This window comes from Tympanuchus pallidicinctus, unplaced genomic scaffold (assembly GCF_026119805.1).
Source record: "Tympanuchus pallidicinctus isolate F22 unplaced genomic scaffold, pur_lepc_1.0 scaffold31, whole genome shotgun sequence".
Taxonomy (NCBI): Eukaryota; Metazoa; Chordata; class Aves; order Galliformes; family Phasianidae; genus Tympanuchus; species Tympanuchus pallidicinctus.
In genome coordinates this window covers 8,701,360-8,718,763 of record NW_026294749.1, presented here as the reverse complement: position 1 = coordinate 8,718,763, position 17,404 = coordinate 8,701,360, and the positions used below count along the sequence as shown (strand labels likewise).

At 43.2% G+C, this 17,404-nt stretch overlaps 1 non-coding gene across 1 annotated transcript; it reads right to left on the bottom strand.

The window, feature by feature from the left end:
- Positions 1-1,696: 1,696 nt before the first annotated feature.
- On the bottom strand, positions 1,697-1,786 carry TRNAY-GUA (transfer RNA tyrosine (anticodon GUA)). The gene is given in 2 exon segments: positions 1,697-1,732; positions 1,750-1,786. It is a non-coding gene; the product is annotated as a tRNA-Tyr (tRNA).
- Positions 1,787-17,404: the final 15,618 nt, after the last annotated feature.

The window sequence follows — 17,404 nt, the reverse complement described above, 5'->3', positions numbered from 1 at the left end:
ATTTGGCATACAGGGATTTACTTTTCATGATTATTGGCAGATTTTGAATCAAACGCGTCATGCATATTGCAGCAATTAAGTGCATGAGTCAAGCACTCACTCATTTGGAAAGGCTCCTGCTTTGTGTTATTGCTCACCAGAACCATAAATGGCACGTTGTGAGGAGGAAATCTGTCCTAGGAGCTCAGGAGCAAGTGTGCCCGAGTTCCTCCTGTGGTGTCACTCAGGCTCATACCCCTCTCCTCCTCTTCATGTCTTCTGGGACTGCCAGATTCCCAGCTGAGATGCTGCCATCATGCAGCCTCCACCCTGGCAGCATTAGCAGGGCTGCAAGGAGAATGCTTCCCTTCCTACCCTGCCTTCACCTCCTCATCCTATGGAGCAATAAATGTTTGGCCTGTCCCACAAGGGCTGCAGAGCCTGTTGTGCTGCTCAGAGAGACAAACCTGCCTCCCTCATGTCCTGTGCCTCCCTATGCTGAAAATCCATTGTAGTTATGAGATTATAAGTGTGTATCGCTATGCAGGCTGAAGAGGAATTTGGAAGGACAAAGAAATCTGATGTTCTACTATGATCAGTGGTCATTGATCCAACTTTAATTAGTTAAAAAAAAAAAAGAAGAAGAAGAAACATACTGGAATTACATCACCTGATTATTCATTCTAGCTTAGTACCGGTTCCTTGATGGATTTGACCCAGCTTCCAGCAAATATTTTTTTATTAAAAATCCTAAGTATATTTAAAATACAATGAAAGGTAAGCAAAGATGCCTTTTCCAGTCTTTGTTTGGCTTAGCACTGTGCTTTGCATGAGGAGATGCTTTGCATGAGCAAATTTGGATCCCTAATGTCATCTCATCTAATGCAAATATCTGAAAACGTCTAATCTTTTCTTTGATAAAGTTTCCTACAGACCTCTATGAGTTGCTTGTATCTTGTGAAAGCGAGTTCTGTGAGTCAGTTTCCTGTGATAAACAAAATTTTCTTTTACAGATTCTCAGTGCCCTGTTTTTTACTCTCACAAAGTTTCTCATTTTGGCTTCTGTATGTATGAGTTTTTAGAATGCAACCTCATTAACCTTGCCATGGTATCCTTTCATATGCATCTTTTTTACCCACTGCCTTCACAAACAGACATAAACTTTACAATTCTTTATGAAATGAGCAGTGCATAGAAATGATAACCTTCACAGAGAACTCTCATGAGGTTACTGTTAACAGACACAAGTAGTGACTGTCACAGATACCTGGACCTGAAGGATTGTGGAGTTCCTGTCATCATGAAAACATGTTTTCTCCTATCTCATTCTCTTCCACTCAGAGCAAAGTATCTGGACCTCTTCCAGTATCTCACACTCAGTTCAGCTAACAGAGGTTCTGCCAACTCCATGCTGCAGGTCTGCTCTAGCTAGCAAGGGTCTGTAGAAGGCGTTGAGCCCCTGAAGAAGAGAATCCCATACAATGTGCAGTGACTGATCAGGTAGACACATGACAAAGGTCAAAGTGCCATTGCTGTAAGAATCAGGAAGTAGGAGACAAAATCCTTGAAAGTGGTAGAGAGACAAAGTAGAGCAAATCTCCCACAGGACCTAGAGTGGAGTATGGCTAGAAAGGGCAGCTTTGCCAAGCTGTAAATTCCAGAAGCGAGTGAAAGACAAAAGTCACTTTAAAAAATGACAACCACCCTCAAAAACCTTTCCTTCGAGCCGGAATTGAACCAGCGACCTAAGGATTTCTTTCTACAGTCAGCCTACAGTCCTCCGCTCTACCAGCTGAGCTATCGAAGGAAGATGAGGGAGTGCCAAGAATGAGTCAAGACCACATCAACAATAGCCTTAGGCTCTAATGGACTTCCATATGCATTGCTTCTCACAACGGCAAAACAGTATCAGAAAAAAAGGGCAGAAGTTTAGCCTTCCCTGCAAAACTGGATTTTGGTTATGAAACTGCCAGTTTTCTGCCAAATAGTTCACAGCTCTTGCAAGATTGTTGTTGGTGGTAGCGTTAAGGTTGGAATTCCTGTGATGACCCATATGAAATCTGTTTGCTTCTTAACAAAGAAATTTGCCAACTCTTCTGTGATCTTGCCATATTCCCTAATCAGAGCTAGGAGAACAGAGAGGACTCATATCCACACAGTTCCCCACAGCTGTTCTCCAGCCAAATCCTATAACAAGTTAGCAAACAAATCAGCTAACACACTCCCTGACAGCCTCCACAGTGAATGCAGAGGAATGAAGGAAAAGGGTGGAAAGCAACAGACACTGAGGAAATATTTGTCTCACGCGTGAGGTGCTGTCGCAGCTTCTCAGAGGTGTAATCCTGGAATTTGCCAGGTGTCAGGGCATTCACATGCACACAAGCAGCTTTCAGGTCAGTTGATTGTGTAAAGAAAAATATGGGAAGAAACAGAAATGCTGGATGCAGTATAGCAGTATCAGAGCTCTCAGGGGTCAGATAGATGGTCTCAGTGGGAGGAGGTCTGGGAGATACCCGTATGCGGGAATGTGAGGTTAATCTTCTGTTGGAAAAAGAATGGCACAACTGATAACATGCATGACCACGGATCAGCAGGCCCCTAAATCAGAGCAGATAGCATGTATAGCCCTGGGGCTTTAATCTTTTCCAGTCTGCAGACCACACAGCATTTTCCAGGGCACTTCAGGATCCCTTCAAGCAAATTTAAACCTTTTGTCATGAGTCCCCCTTATCTGAGTTACCTTTCACAGACCCCTCAAAATAATTCACTAGTCCCACCCATGCTTTCAGAGACCCAAAACTGAAAATCATCACTGTTCAGTTTAACTTATTGGCATTGTCATCTAGTGCTGAGGTACCAAATACAGACTTATGGGGAAGTATCACCATTTCTTTGCTGTCAAAAGTTGTTACCAGGGAAGATAACCCTAAACCACTTGTTCTTTCCTATAAAAAATCAGTGGCAGTTAAGTCAAGATAATAATTCAAATGGAATCAGATAAAAAGTGGATGCTGTTACTATCTATGCACGAACAAATGGGATGCAGAAGCCACAGTGTTGCCTTGACAATAAAAAGCACGGTTGATTTGTGAGAGATATTCCCGTAAACTACAAGCGTACCCCCCAGGGCAGGTTTTCAAAGTAGATATTCCTAGGAAAAATTAATTTTTTCTTCATTTTTTTTGAACTTGGTAAGTTTTGAATGCTTAACAGAATTAGATCCTGGTATGGAGTTCATGAAAGATCTCTGATTATCTCGATGCTTTTAACTGATTAAATGAAGATATCGAGCTTTGTGAGACATGTGAGCAGAGCCCTGAGCTATATAAAGGGAACACTCACCTGTTTCATGTGGTGTAGAATAAGATGAAAGGAAAGGATGGAGCTCAAAAGCAGGATGGAGAACAGCCAGAGGTAAAGCTACTAATAGCTGGACTGTACAATTGCACTTGGTAATACTATGTGTTTTGTTAAGCTTAGATTAGTATATGATGGTCTCTAGTGTTTTTGATACTTGCAAGCTGATTTTCTGTCATGACTTTAAATGGTTTAAAGGTGTTTTTCTTCAATGAAAAGTCTTAGAAAATCTGGCCAGTTCTAAGGGACTTTGTTTTATCTTACAGGTCTTGAATACAAATATCAGATTCAACTCACAATGAATGTGTGAAGACTTTGTGATCTCTTTAAATCTTCCTGTCTGTGATACAAGCCCCTGTTTGATTGCTGTGGTTTCTGCACCACCAACTAGAGATGAATTTTGGATATCTCAGTTTGGCAGACTCGTGTGACACCTCAGAGGAGGATGTTGTGTTAAGTACTGCTACTCACAGCAACTTGAATGGTGCAGCAATGAAGCATCAGTGAAACAATCATCTCTGTCCATCTACCTGTTGAAATTCAAGATGGAAATCTCTTTGGGTCAGACTAAGACTAAGGCTTTGTATTTAAAGGCTGAATAGCAGCTGGCACACCAGGCCCCCAACCTGCCTGATGCCCCCAGGCTCTGTTGTGATGTAAATAACGTGCACAACTCCTTGGGCCAGCTTCAGAGACAACTTCAATAACACACAGCGTGAATGAATGCCAAGGGGCAGGAAGGTGGGAATGCAAAAGGAAAGGAACCGGGGAGAGTACGAGAGTCTCATATAAAGGAAGTTTGTGTGAGCTGCATTTCAGGAAACACAGTTTTGGAGGCTGTTACTTACAGCCATCGTTATTTGTCGTGCTCAGAGAACCCGCTTAGCACTTCTGATGCTGCACTGTCATCAGTAATAGACATCCAAAGGGAAGCATTCCTCAGGTGTTCAAAACTTAAGCTATATATGCTTATACTCAAACACACATAGCTTAATTTTTTGCTTAATAACCTTCTTTTAATGCAAGAGTATTTCCTTTACGGCTAAATTATATGAACTCGATTCTTTCCGTATGTAAGCCCAATTCCATAAGCAATTAAACTGAGTTTCTGTGGCAGGAGTCAGCCATCAGGTTCAGACTGCACAATCCTCTTCAAGCCAACAATTTAGCACCAGCAGCTAGTAGCAATTATACAAGTGCCTGAGAGCTCACCCCATCAGCAGGCATGGAAAGAGACAGCCTGTCTGTAACTGTCACTGTTCTTCAGCAAGTTAAGCATCCGGCCAGCGAGAGAAATGCAGCAAGTGGCATTCCTGTCTTCTCTCCCACAAAGGCTTCCAAGTCTTGCGCTTCTCCCAGTGAAAGACAAGATTAATAATGTGGGAGCTCATCTGAGACGATGATCAGCCCAGAAAGTTTTGATAATTGGGTGGCAATTAACCACTATCAGGACACGGCATTATTCAGACACAACCTACTAGTGCCTAACTAGTCATCATAAGTCAGCAGAGAGCCTGACCCCTGTTTAGCCAAGCTTAGTTTCCATTCAACAATTACCACATCTGAAGTTTTTTGTTTAAGCAAAAGTTCAGCTCATCAGCAGTAGGTTCTCAGTTTAGGTCTCATCAAGATGGCAAGGCAAATGAGGGTATTTCTGATGGGTGGATACTTTCTTCTTTCCAGACCTGTTTCTTCTCCTACACGTGTACGTATTGCTTTGTGATAGCAGTTGTAGTGGTCTTGATCTCACTGGAGGCTTAGTGTTAGCAAAACCCTGCACCGTGTGGGGGAGGGCAGTGGTATGGGGCACAAAAGCAGCACTGTCTGTTGGGGGCACAAGAGACCCCTCCACCTCCTGCCACCATTTCCTTTTGAAAGACAGCCCTTCCCTTCCCTTCTTCATCAGGCCACTCAAACTGGAAAAACTCTAATGAAAATGAAACATGCATGTCATATATAATGAGGAGAAGCTCAACTGCTAGAGAGGAAAGTGTGAAATTACAGTATCAGTGTGAGAGGGAGAGATATGAGCCCTCATTCCCCAGGAGACAATTTGGAAGTGCATTATTTTTTTTCATGCACAAGCCACGTTTAAGGGGCAGCTTTTAGCCCAGAAGGATGTACACAAGAAAAACACTGCAGTCACAAAAGAGGCAAGTATTTCTGCCCTAAACATTTGGCAACCTTTTTTAATACACCATCTTGGTTTGACATGTGCTTGCACAGCCTTGATGAACATGCATGGTTCCCAATAGGCCTTTCTCCCCCAAACCAATGCTTTTTCTAGATTGAAAAGCAAATCCTTCAGGGGTCCCACAGGAAAGGAAATGGAGTATGCCCAGTATGCCCTTTTGGCAGCTTGCTTAGATTTCTGCTACACGAGAGAGTGTATCAATCCTGGGTAAGGAGGAGACTTGTCCATGACAGGTCTGGCTGTGGCAGGGAATACTGGTTTCTCTCGGTCACGAGAATCTAATTTATTTTTAAAGAGCGCTTTAATATGGCATAACAATATCACCACACATCTTGCTCAAGCAAAGAATTTTTCCAATTTATATTCAGTGCCATATAGATTGGCTGTAAAATGAGTTACTGTACCTTAAATTTCCGCCTTGGCTATAGTGGCAGGAAGCTAATTAGACAAACTGACCGTGTCTTCTGGATCCAAATGCACATTACTTGGACACATAAGAATTATCAGCTGTGTGAGAGCTCATGCTTCTGGAGGTGGTTGGACTTAAAGGAGAAATAACAGGTAAGGAGTGAAGAACAATGACCACTATGGGGCCTACGCCAGTAAAGAAGCAGCATTTAAACTCTTTTCCAGCTAAACTTTAACACCTCACAATATGGCCAAAATATGTTAGAAGCATGTCTGAGGCGTGAATGCTGGTCTCAGACCACATGTAAAACTAAGCTCTAAAAACAGTGTAACTTTCCCAAGTTATTCTTGAATTGCAAAGACCAGTGTATTGGAGCCAAAGGCACACAATAACCCTAATGGAGCTGACCATATTTTTCATTGCCCATGAAATTACTGGCCTTCCTAACTCTGTAAGCTTTGCAGGGTAGTGAGAGGCCTGGACCTACTGGGGTTTGGCCGATCAGGAAATGAGTTTCAAATTTGGGCTTCACTTGAGCCACTTGAAGCAGGAACCTCTGGGTATGAGTGTTTATGATGCCTCTTTTGCAGGAAACTGAGAAACACAGATGCCTAAGAATGACTGCCTTTTTACAAAAATCATCTGTCCTGTTCCCACTCCCTTAGCAGAAGACAGGTTGCCAACTATACCCCAATATTATATAGTCCTCTTTCTTGATATCCCTGCCTCTGCATAACCATACTTAGTCCCAGGTAGAAACACTTCTTCTGCAAGAGATGAATGAACCTCAAAAGATTGGAATAAACACAGCAGTAATGGCACAGTCCTTCCCTCTTCCTAGATTATGCTCAGCCCAGAACAAGGCACAGCAGAAAAGAAAAAGGACTTGGGCCAAGGGATATTTTTGCTACTATGTCGTGTGTATTATTTGTACTGCCCTAGTGCTTGGGGACCTCAAATAGGGATTAGTGTCCTATAGAACTAAGCACTGTGAAAACAAACAAGGACAGGTCCCTGCCCATGAGAGCTAATCTTTGGCCACTTCTCTGCAGCATCTGGCTGGAGCAGGGCATAAAGAAGTGTGTGAGAGAGTACTGCCCAGACCACATGTTATCTTACTACTGTAACCCTTGTCCTTCCTTAACCTACTGCCCCTCTTCTGTTTGTTACTCTAACTCATCACCTCCATCTAAATCAGTTTAATTTGTGAACTTCTTGTATGGAAGGCTTCGTGTCTCTTCTTTTGATATATATATTTTTTCATTTTGCATATTCTTGAGCTTTGAAAAATAATATACAATTGAATATGTGAAACAAGACAAATAAAGTTTTACCCTGAGGAAAAAGATATACAATATATTTAAATATGCTTCTTGAAATATGATTTTGTATCTCCGTAGTGCCTAACGTGTATCGATGAGCAACATAACTGGTATGGCAACATAAATATAAATAAAGTCTGGTCAACATGTATTTACACACCAACTGCTTCCCCAAATGATATCTGGACACAGATTTATCTGCAAAATAATTCCTGCTGGTTAAACATGAAACAAGCTGCTGGTATACTGTGTTGTGGCTGATAAATTGCATTTGCAAGATCTCATAAAAATAAAGGAATGTGACAAAGTTGGGGTAATACAGCTCAGCATCCCCAGGGCCTGGACCAAACCATGGGCATTCTCCCATTTCCAATCACTCCTTCCAGGTCAGCTTCACACCCACTGCCTGCAGCTTCAGTGCTGAGAAGAGGCCGTTTCTAGGCAAAGGAAGGTGTTCCTTCCTGTTCCTAGGAAAAGGGACTACCTGGGCCTAAGAGTCTGCAAGCCAACAGTGTTGTGCAGCAGGGTCCAACTGCTCTGCCACCATCCATCCATCCTGAATCTTATATAACCCCTTTGTGCTTTAAAAGAGAGAGGTAAAAAGGTATTTGCTTAAAACAGTCTATTGGAGAAGTATAAACATGGCATGTTAGCTTACACAGACTGAGCAGCGAGGGTACAGTGTAATGGTACAAGTCACTCCTGTTTCCACTCCCCACTGCATGGGTATCTGCCTGACTGTCAGTGTGAAATGCAGTACTTCTTCCTGCAGGCATGTGAAGTCTCCTCTATGTCAAAGGCAGCACAATGTATGCTAAGGGCAGACTCCAAAAATTGAAGGAATCCTCCAGATATCGCTCTGCTTTCACAAGCAGCAGAGAAAGGCAGTGAGGGCTTTATAAGGCGTATCTGAAAAAAAAAAAACACAAAAAAAAAGGCATGCAAACTTCAGGAGTGAGGTCCTTCCCGGGTCTGGCAACTGCAGCCTTTGGGTGGAGGGCAGGGAGAAGCTCCTTCACAGCTCAGCAGTCAAATCTGAGAGCTGCTGAGATTAGAGAAGGAATTTCAAGTGGAAACCATCTGAATGTGTGTGCGCCTGTCTGAAGCTGAACTGTGTCGAAAGAAAACAAATGATTTCTTATAGTACCTCTGCAGAGTCCGGTTCTAAACAGGCAGAAGTGAGCCTCATTTTTCTTGCCATTGCAAGCTTCAATGGGATAGAAGCTTGTGTTGTTTTTTTCTGTTGTTGCTGTTTCTATTCTGTTCTGAAAGTAAAGAATCAGGAAAAATCCATGACAGCAGCAGCATGAATAAATTGGCAAGATCCACTGTAAATAGCTTTGATGCTAAACAACAACAAAATCAGATTGCAGCCATTTTAAGATTTCAGCTTCCTCCTTCACCCCTGCCACTACGCAGGCTTCCTCAACATGTGACAAGAATTCAGAGGGCCGCTTGCCAAGTGCTTCCTGACCCAAATCCTAGAGGTATCCTCCATCTGCAACAACAGACAGCTCGCTGTGGTCTGTCAGTACCTTCTGCTCGGTTTTCAGCACCAGCTATCCTAGCTAATGAACAAAGATGCAAGCACTGAAGACAATGGTCAGACAAGCGTTAGTGGCATTTCTGGGAAGCTCTGAGGAAGACTTCCTTTGCACAGGCCGGAATACAGAACATTAATAATTGAGGGATACATAAACCAGCATACTGCTTTATCAAACTAGGTACGCTTGGCTGTTAGGAAAACAGGCAGTATAAATCCTGGTGAAGAGGACAAGAGACAAAAGTCAGAGCTAGGTGTTCACGTTCTGTCACAAAATAACATTACCTACTCAGACTTTATCTGTAGGCAATAAATATCGTGGCCCAAAGCAGCCAGGCAGTCAGAAATATGTTTCCTATAGGACTCGGCTCCATATCCGAAAGCTTCTCTATGTAAATGTTTGCATGTGGCCCTTCTCATCTAAGGTCTGTAGCAACGTATGGTATTTAGCCAAATGCCATTCCCCCAGAGGGCTGCATATTTTTGCTCTTATAATCTTGCATGGAAATTGAAATGGACGTATTTTAACATGGGAAAAGTAAACATGTTTCCTCTCCGTGAAGCATACAGAAGAAGCCCCTGTGATGATGCTGACAGCGGCCTGAGATTTTTCTCTAAGCATTCCTGACTGAGATTTGAAACCACCAAGGAAGAAACTTCCTCTCAGAAAAGTAAAACTCAATTTGACACAAGCACATAGGCACTGCACTGGGGGTTGGCTCTGCTCAGCCAGACGATGCGGGCAGCATTGGCCCCATCAGCAACGCACCATCATTTCATTCTTCATCAAGCTTCCCTGTTTGATGTAACAAACTCCTATTTACCTACTATGCAAATATGCTGTACTTAAAACGCTTGTCTGTGATAAACTGTTCTCCCCTTGGGGGGATCCATTAGGTCCAACATGAACTGAGCCTAAAATTCTATTTAGAGCTTTTGGAGAATTCTTTGGATTTCCAGCTTCACATTTCAGTTACTGCAGTGTTTGTGTTAAGATGCCTGTCTGAGTTCTGCCCTGCAGGATTCAGAAAAAGAAAAATATTCCTTTTGTATTGAACACCACCAGTAGGTATTTAGCTATTTTTTTGTGTATTATGACAGTACCATCTGGCATTCATCTGCTGGGTACCTCAAGAGAATGTCCCTTTCCTACTTGCCTGTACAATGCCAGCCAAAATAACAGAGTACACCAAGGCTGACTTCCTATAATGCAGTCTCTTGGATTATCTCGAGTAGGACAATAGTTCTGTTATGCTCTTAACTTTGCATTTCACACCTTCTCTTACCTGCGTGGAAAACAAGGTCATAGGAGATTCTTATGGGTCAGACACCACCTAATATGAAGCCAGGGATAATGCTAGCAAACTCAGTAACAACGGTCTACGAGGCCAGCTTAAGATAATTATACCCATAGAAAAATAAAATAGAAATGGTAGTTGGACTGGTTAGGTTTGTTATGTTCCAGTGAAACACTTCGTGCAGTGGAAGGATAAGCAAACCATCACACTTAGAAGCCATGGTTCACCTGCTGACTCAGCAACTCATGTCTGTCAGCTGTAACCAGAGATACAGAGGGGACTGTCTGTTTGGGTTTCTCTTGTCTTCTCAGTCTCATTTATCTTCTTAGTTCCAAGCTCCATTTCTTTCTTGAAAGAACTACAAAGGAAGTTTGGCTCAGTCATCCCCCTTTCTCCAGTTATTTGATCACTTTCAAGCAAACAAACAAGAACTGCGGTGCCAGCTCTTACATTGGACCAGTTCAGAAAGACTAGTTGAGCTCTGACTAATGTCTCAGATCTATTTTCTTCTCCGCTCCTTCCTGAAACGGCAGCTCCTCCATCCCTTTCAGGATATATACTTTAATACTCACAACCTGCTTCTTGCAAACAGCCTTTTCAAGAGAAACAAGCCAGTCTTGAGCAATTAAGACCTATAGATCTCCCTTCACTTCCTTCAAAGCCATTGCTGAGGTGCAGCTGAAACCCATTAAATTCAATTGAGCCCAAATGGCCCATAAGTCATATGGAAACTTCCTCTGGGCTTTTAACAAAGAGCCTTGCTTTAAATTCCAAATTACAAACAAATTCAGTCTGTTCAGCTTTCACATAAAGCATAAAAATTAAAGAAAACATACAGAGGAAAAGTTGCATCAAATCACAGGGAGCATGATAAGAAAGCACAACTAGTTACTCTCCTTCCGAAGTTACATTCTTTAGTTAGAAATGCCGTATTAAGTCATGACAATATTTCTTTTTATTGTAGAATGGAAGCATGCTTTATTCAGTATATCACAAAGTCAAGCTGGCAGCCTTCACCACCCCATATTCTCTTCTGACTTTTCCCCACAGAGACTGAAAATAATTTATATCCACACATACACACACTAGACATGCATATGGATACTGTATTAACACAGAATATATATATATATATTTTTTTATTATTATTATTATTTTCCAAATATATTAACAGTAAGAGGAGGGCTAAGGAGAATGTTCATCTTTTACTGGATGCAGCAGGGCATGTGACTGCTGAGGATAAGGCTGAGGTTCTCAATGCCTTCTTCACATCTGTTATTAAAAGCCAGACCAATTTTCCTCAGGGTACTCTACCCTCCAACCTGGAAGTCTGGGATGGGGAGCAGAATAAAGTCCCATGATACAGAGTGAAACAGTTAGAGACCTGCTGCTTCACCTGCACTGCCACAAGTCCATCGGGCCAGATGGGATCCACCTGGGGGTGCTGAGGGAGCTGGCAGAGGTGACTGCTAAGCCACTTTCCACCATCTTTCAGGAGTTGTTACTGTGGTCTGTGCTGTTCAATATCTTTGTTGGCGACCTGGACGAGGGGACTGAGCGCACCTTCAGTAAGTTTGCAGATGACAGCAAGCTGGCAGGAAGTGTCAATCTGCCTGGGAGTAGGGAGGAACTACAGAGGGATCTGGGCAGGCTGGGTGGCTGGGCTGAGGCCAACAAGATGAACTTCAACAAGACCAAATGCCGGGTCCTGCACTTTGGCCACAACAACCCCAGGCAACGCTACAGGCTTTGGGAAGAGCGGCTGGAAGCCTGTGTGGAGGAAATGGACCTGGGGGTGTTGGCTGAACACGAGCCAGCAGTGTGCCCAGGTGGCCAAGAGGGCCAGTGGCATCCTGGCTTGTATCAGAAACAGCGTTGCCAGCAGGAGTGAGGAAGTGATCATCTCTCTGTATTCAGCCCTAGTGAGGCTGCACCTTGTGTACTGTGTTCAGTTTTTGCTACTTGCTACAAGAAAGACACTGTGACCCTGGAGCATGTCTGGAGAAGGGCACTGAAGCTGTGAGGGGTCTGGAGCACAAGTCTTGTGAGGAGCAGCTGAGGGAGCTGGGATTGTTCAGTGTGGAGAACAGGAGGCTCAGGGGAGACCTCACTGCTCTCTACAGCTACCTGAAAGGAGGCTGCGGCAAGGTGGAGGTCATCCTCTTCTCCTGTGTAAGTAGCAATAGGATGAGAGGGAATGGACTCAAATAGCATCACGGGAGATTCAGGTTGGATATGAGGAAAAATTTATTCTACGAAAGAGTGGATGGGCATTGGAATGAGCTGCGCAGGGGGCTGATTGAGCCGTCGCCCCTGGAGTTGCTCAAGAAACCTGCGGATGTGGTACTAAGGGACATGGTTTAGTGGCAGTATTGGTGGTAGGTGAACTGTTGGCCTACATGATCCTAAAGGTCTTGTTCAACCTTCATGATTCTATGATTCTATATAGTTTTATTATCTTAGGTTTGTATTTATTAAGTAGATAATAAATCTTTATACACTATATATATACACGCAGTATTAAATATTGTTTTATTGTGTGTTGCTTTTTTTATCAAGTTGGCATATTTTTAGTGTGGGTTTATATTGGAGCTATCAATCTGTCTGATATTAGGGATCAATATGTGTTCTGCAAGAACATAAGTCAGCTGAACACCAAAGAGATCCAAGTAGAAACAGCACTTGAAAATTATACAGTGAAATTGTTCCATAATACATCTTTATTCAGACTCCCCATGGGACTGGAAAGCTGTAAAAGCCTCAGAAAATCCTCTATTTGAGGGTTAATTTCACCCTAAGGGCTATGGGAATAACTAGAAGCCCAAATCTTTATGACTTTGTATCAATTAACATTTTTTACACTCTTTTTAATAAGAAACTTGATGAAAAATATCCTCCTTTACACATTCTATTTGGCACCCAAGTAAGGAGCCATTACTAGTATCCCAATCTTTTTTTAAAAGTGCAACAGAGTCATTTTTTTCTAACGATAGTGGGCTAGAGAGGCAGACGTGTGAGTTCCCAAGGTTCATCAAGCAGAACTAAAGTAGTGCATGTCCTGGGAGGTTGCTCAGGGACTCAACAAGCACCACAGCATGTTTCCTGCATGGATCCAACACCACAGCCACGGCAGAGTGACATCCTTCGGTGGCAGAGCAGTGGGGTATCACCATCTGCTGCCAGACCTTGTGCCACCAGCACAGCACTGCTTCAGCAAACTCAGCCAGTCGAGACACAACGTGGCATAAGAAGCAAACCTTTCTCTGCCAGCTCACGTGTAACGGGCAGAGGGAGCAGGACTAGGAGGCCATGGGCAGGCAGAGGAGAAGCAGGTTTGAATTTTGGCAGCAGCAAGCAATTAGTGGCTCATCTGTTTCACGTACCTTCACTCCGAAAGACATTAGGTTTGGTAAACTAGCAAAAGGAAAGGACAGCTGAAATGTGTTAGCCTGCATCTAAGCCACCTCCCCCCTTCCCATCCCCATCCCCCCCAAAAAAAAAGAACAACAAGAAGCACGGATGAGGTCAGCATAGTATACCAACATCTTGAATCTAGCTCTATTCCTTTCTATATTCCTTTCTATTCCAATGTATTCCGATGTATTCTCACTGGTATTTGGACTTAGCTCCTGGGAAAACATCAACAGGAACAACAGAATTCCTGAGTCTGTAACTGAGCTCTGGAGGGGGCTGAAACAACTAGTTTCACATCCATGAATGAAGAAACACCTACTGGTGTTTAAGAGGAAACAATACTAAAAGGAAAAAAAAAAAGAAAAGGATGCTGAAATACCTGTCTGGAAGAAGTTTTCTGCTTTGTTTGTTGGGTTTTGGAATTTTCCTGAATTACAGCCACCACAGGAATACAGTAAATCTGAAGAAGTGTAGACAGGACACTTTGAATTTCACATAATGGGGAGAGGGAGAGGGGAATCGTTCTTTCTCCTCAGATTCCACTCTGCCAGGCAACAGTGAATTCAGGCTGTCTGGGAAGGCAGGCGTGCTGAAGTCACCCCTTCTGGTAGACAGAGCTATCTGAGGACGCATTCATCCCCATTGCTGCAACACGTTTTCCCTAAGCTTCACAACCTTGAATACAGCAAGAACTAAAGTAATAATGAACTCCCCCCTAAAAACATGAGGCTGCATGCTAGCCCCGTAAAAGAAAATACTGCAGAGCAATTGAGTCGGTGTCATTTAAAGGGAGAGATTAGGAACGACAGCATGCCTGCAGCACACAGCACATCACCAACCACACGCAGCTATGCTGGTGGAGTCAGCACGTGCCTGTCCTGAGCTCATGTTGATCCCATTTGTCTTGGGCTGACCCAAATACAGGAAAATACCGGCACCGGCCCCTGTCAGGGTGCTTCTGTTGACAAGCTAAGTCACGAGCGCTTTACAAACCACATTTTTCCTGTGCAAAAACCCTGACTTCTAATTTGAAAAAGGATTTAAGAAGCGCTTGTGATTCATGGGGATTTATGGATATTTCACAGAGAGTTTCAAGCGCCTGGACTCTCTTCCCACAACTCTCAGGAAAGGCAGTTAGAAATCTCCCACAGGTCATTAATTTGGCAACGATGCAGGAGGGTGACTTGTTGGCCCGGGAAGTGCAGGACTCCTACACTAAGACCCAAAGCTGTCCCAAAACTAGAGGACCAGTCTGAAAACGCCACGGTTCCCAGCTGACACTGCCTTGCTCCATTATTCACTGTTCCATTCCCCACTGCGAGCATGACCGACGTTACCTTGTGCAAGTCACACAGCTTCATTACTGTCTGTATGCTGCTAATTCATAGAGAAACTGCAGATCTGGAGGCCGAAGGAACAAACTGGGTGTGGGGACACACACCGCTCCCTTTAGGAATGAGCATTAGGGAATTTTTTAAGCCAAAAGCACTCTGAGGACACCATCACGTTTAACCTCAGAACTGTTTTGCATTAATCCCGATTTAGCCACTGAGATTTTCAGCTGTGGCTGGTTCCAGCGAGTAATGGACTGAAAAGCCCTGGGTGAGGCTTTCCCCCTCACCTCCCTCACACAGGATTCACTTCCAAAAGCCTTTTAAATGTCAGTCCTTGAGCAATGGGTTTAATACACAGGAGCTGGTTGCCTTGCACAACTGGAAGGGGGAACCTTCTGCTTTTTGCTTTCCAGCTGCTTTCACTGTTTCATTCACCACAAATGCTGCCTTTAGTGATAAAGCTACAAAACCCGACCCTTGCTCGTTATCCCAACAATATTTAATCCTGACAATACGTTCGGTGTATTTCATGAAAAGTGCAACCCAGTGACTAACGAGGGATTCGCACGTGAGGGCCATGCACAGTAAATGGAGGGCAATAAAAGTAAAGGAAGATTGTGAACTGATCAGCCAGCTGTTAAAGTGATGCAGTGTGTCTTTTTATATGCGCCGTATTATATCCAGATGCTGACTAGAACTGGCTCCTTCAGCAAAGCTTCACCTTAAAAAAAGATAGGTCTCCCTTTGTTATTACATGTTAGCTCCTCACTTTTCAAACACTGATGAGAAGTTCACCTACCTAGCATCCCCCCTGCCTCCCCTCATCATGTAAGGAAAGCACTGTTTTGATTCTGTGTGTGTGATTGTGTCTGCTCCAGTGCTAAGCATCCTATCAGCATGCGACCAAACAGCAAAGCTGACATTTTTGCTATGATTATCCATGAAATGTGTTTCCCTCCTCTGATTTACAAGAGCCCTATTCATGAGAAATGATTAATAGCTCACTAGCACTGCCAAAAAGCACATGAATCTAGACATCCTCTACACTGCTGACATGCTGCTCATCTCGTAGATATGTTCAGATCTCTCTCCCTCTTTTCTGCTTTCGGTGTCTGATCCCCAATGGGCACATGCTTGTGCTGATTAGGCAGTGCAGTTGCTGACTGGGAGAATCTCAGGCTTACATTATGGATGGCACCCAATTACAGGTTGCAGACAGCAGTGTCCTTCCTAGCTTGCACTACATGAGCATGATTATGTGTTAAATGCCCTCTACATTAACAGGCAGCATCACCAGTGTGTCTGTCTCAACTTACTGGTATAAGAAACTATCCTCACTGCCAGATTTTCACTGTTCACATTCAGTTTTCGGACTGCAGACTAACAGAGCCGAGAAGAGGCTGAGCCGTGAGCATTCACCTGACTCAGTTCATGCTGAAATTACTCAGCAAGGTTTCATACACTTGGCAATGAGCATGCCTTTAAGTGCCCCACTCAAATGTGATAAATTTAAACCAGCACTGTCTGAGCTGGAGCCTATGACATCACTCTCCACCTCCCCACGCTCTGGTCTAATAAAAGTTATTTCACAGTTCTTGAACATCCTTCTTCTGAAGACTGTAAAGTGCTCTGCAATTACTAAAGAACAGATCATACCAAGCCTACCCATTTTGTTCCATAATTTCAATCAGGCTGCTGGCACAGCAAGAAAAAAAATAAGTGTCTCATCATGCCTAGGATGTGAAGAGAATATCAAGGTTGCAGTGCTTTCCCCATGTGTATCATTATGACACAAGGCTTTAATTGTATGATCATGTTCTACTTCACAAATGATACAGGGTGCAACATGCCTTCTCCTTGCTAACTTTGATGCAGACGGGTTACAGCTTGCCGCCTTCTTTCATTCCCGCATTCAATCTGTTATGTTCAGTGTTATTTCAATATACAGTGCCTTTTTCCTTTAAGATACTGCCATCAGACCTCACAATCACACACAGTTCCTGCTGATGTCTCAGCCATTCCTAAAACATAACATTTTGGGCCCTATAATACACATGTATGTATCAATATTATTATTAACATATTATAAAAGAGAACTGTTTTCTCTAGGTGACTTTGGATCATATTCTTAGCACTCCTGTTCTGTTATTTCTTCCCTTTTTTACTGCCTTATGATTAATTACGGACCAGGCTTACAAGCAGCAGAAACTTTTGAGTGCACCCTCACAGAACTTTGCTACATTGTGCCTTTGCAGTAGGTGCTGTTTGCAGCTGAGTTATTAGGATTTATTACAGCACAAGCTGTGTAGGCCACTCTGAAAGTAATTCCTTATATTTACAGCTTTACATGGAAACGACAACAAATACAAAGAACACAACAACACTATTTGATAGATCGAATTCTCAGCTAGAAAAGACTATTTTCCAGTACAGTCACCACCACTAGCTATGCATTTTCACCAGCAATGAACAAGAGCCTGCATGCCACGCTTGTAAAAATCTGCACTGCTATCCAGAACATGGCTTGTCTTTCACATGGCTGTTGTCACTGCTG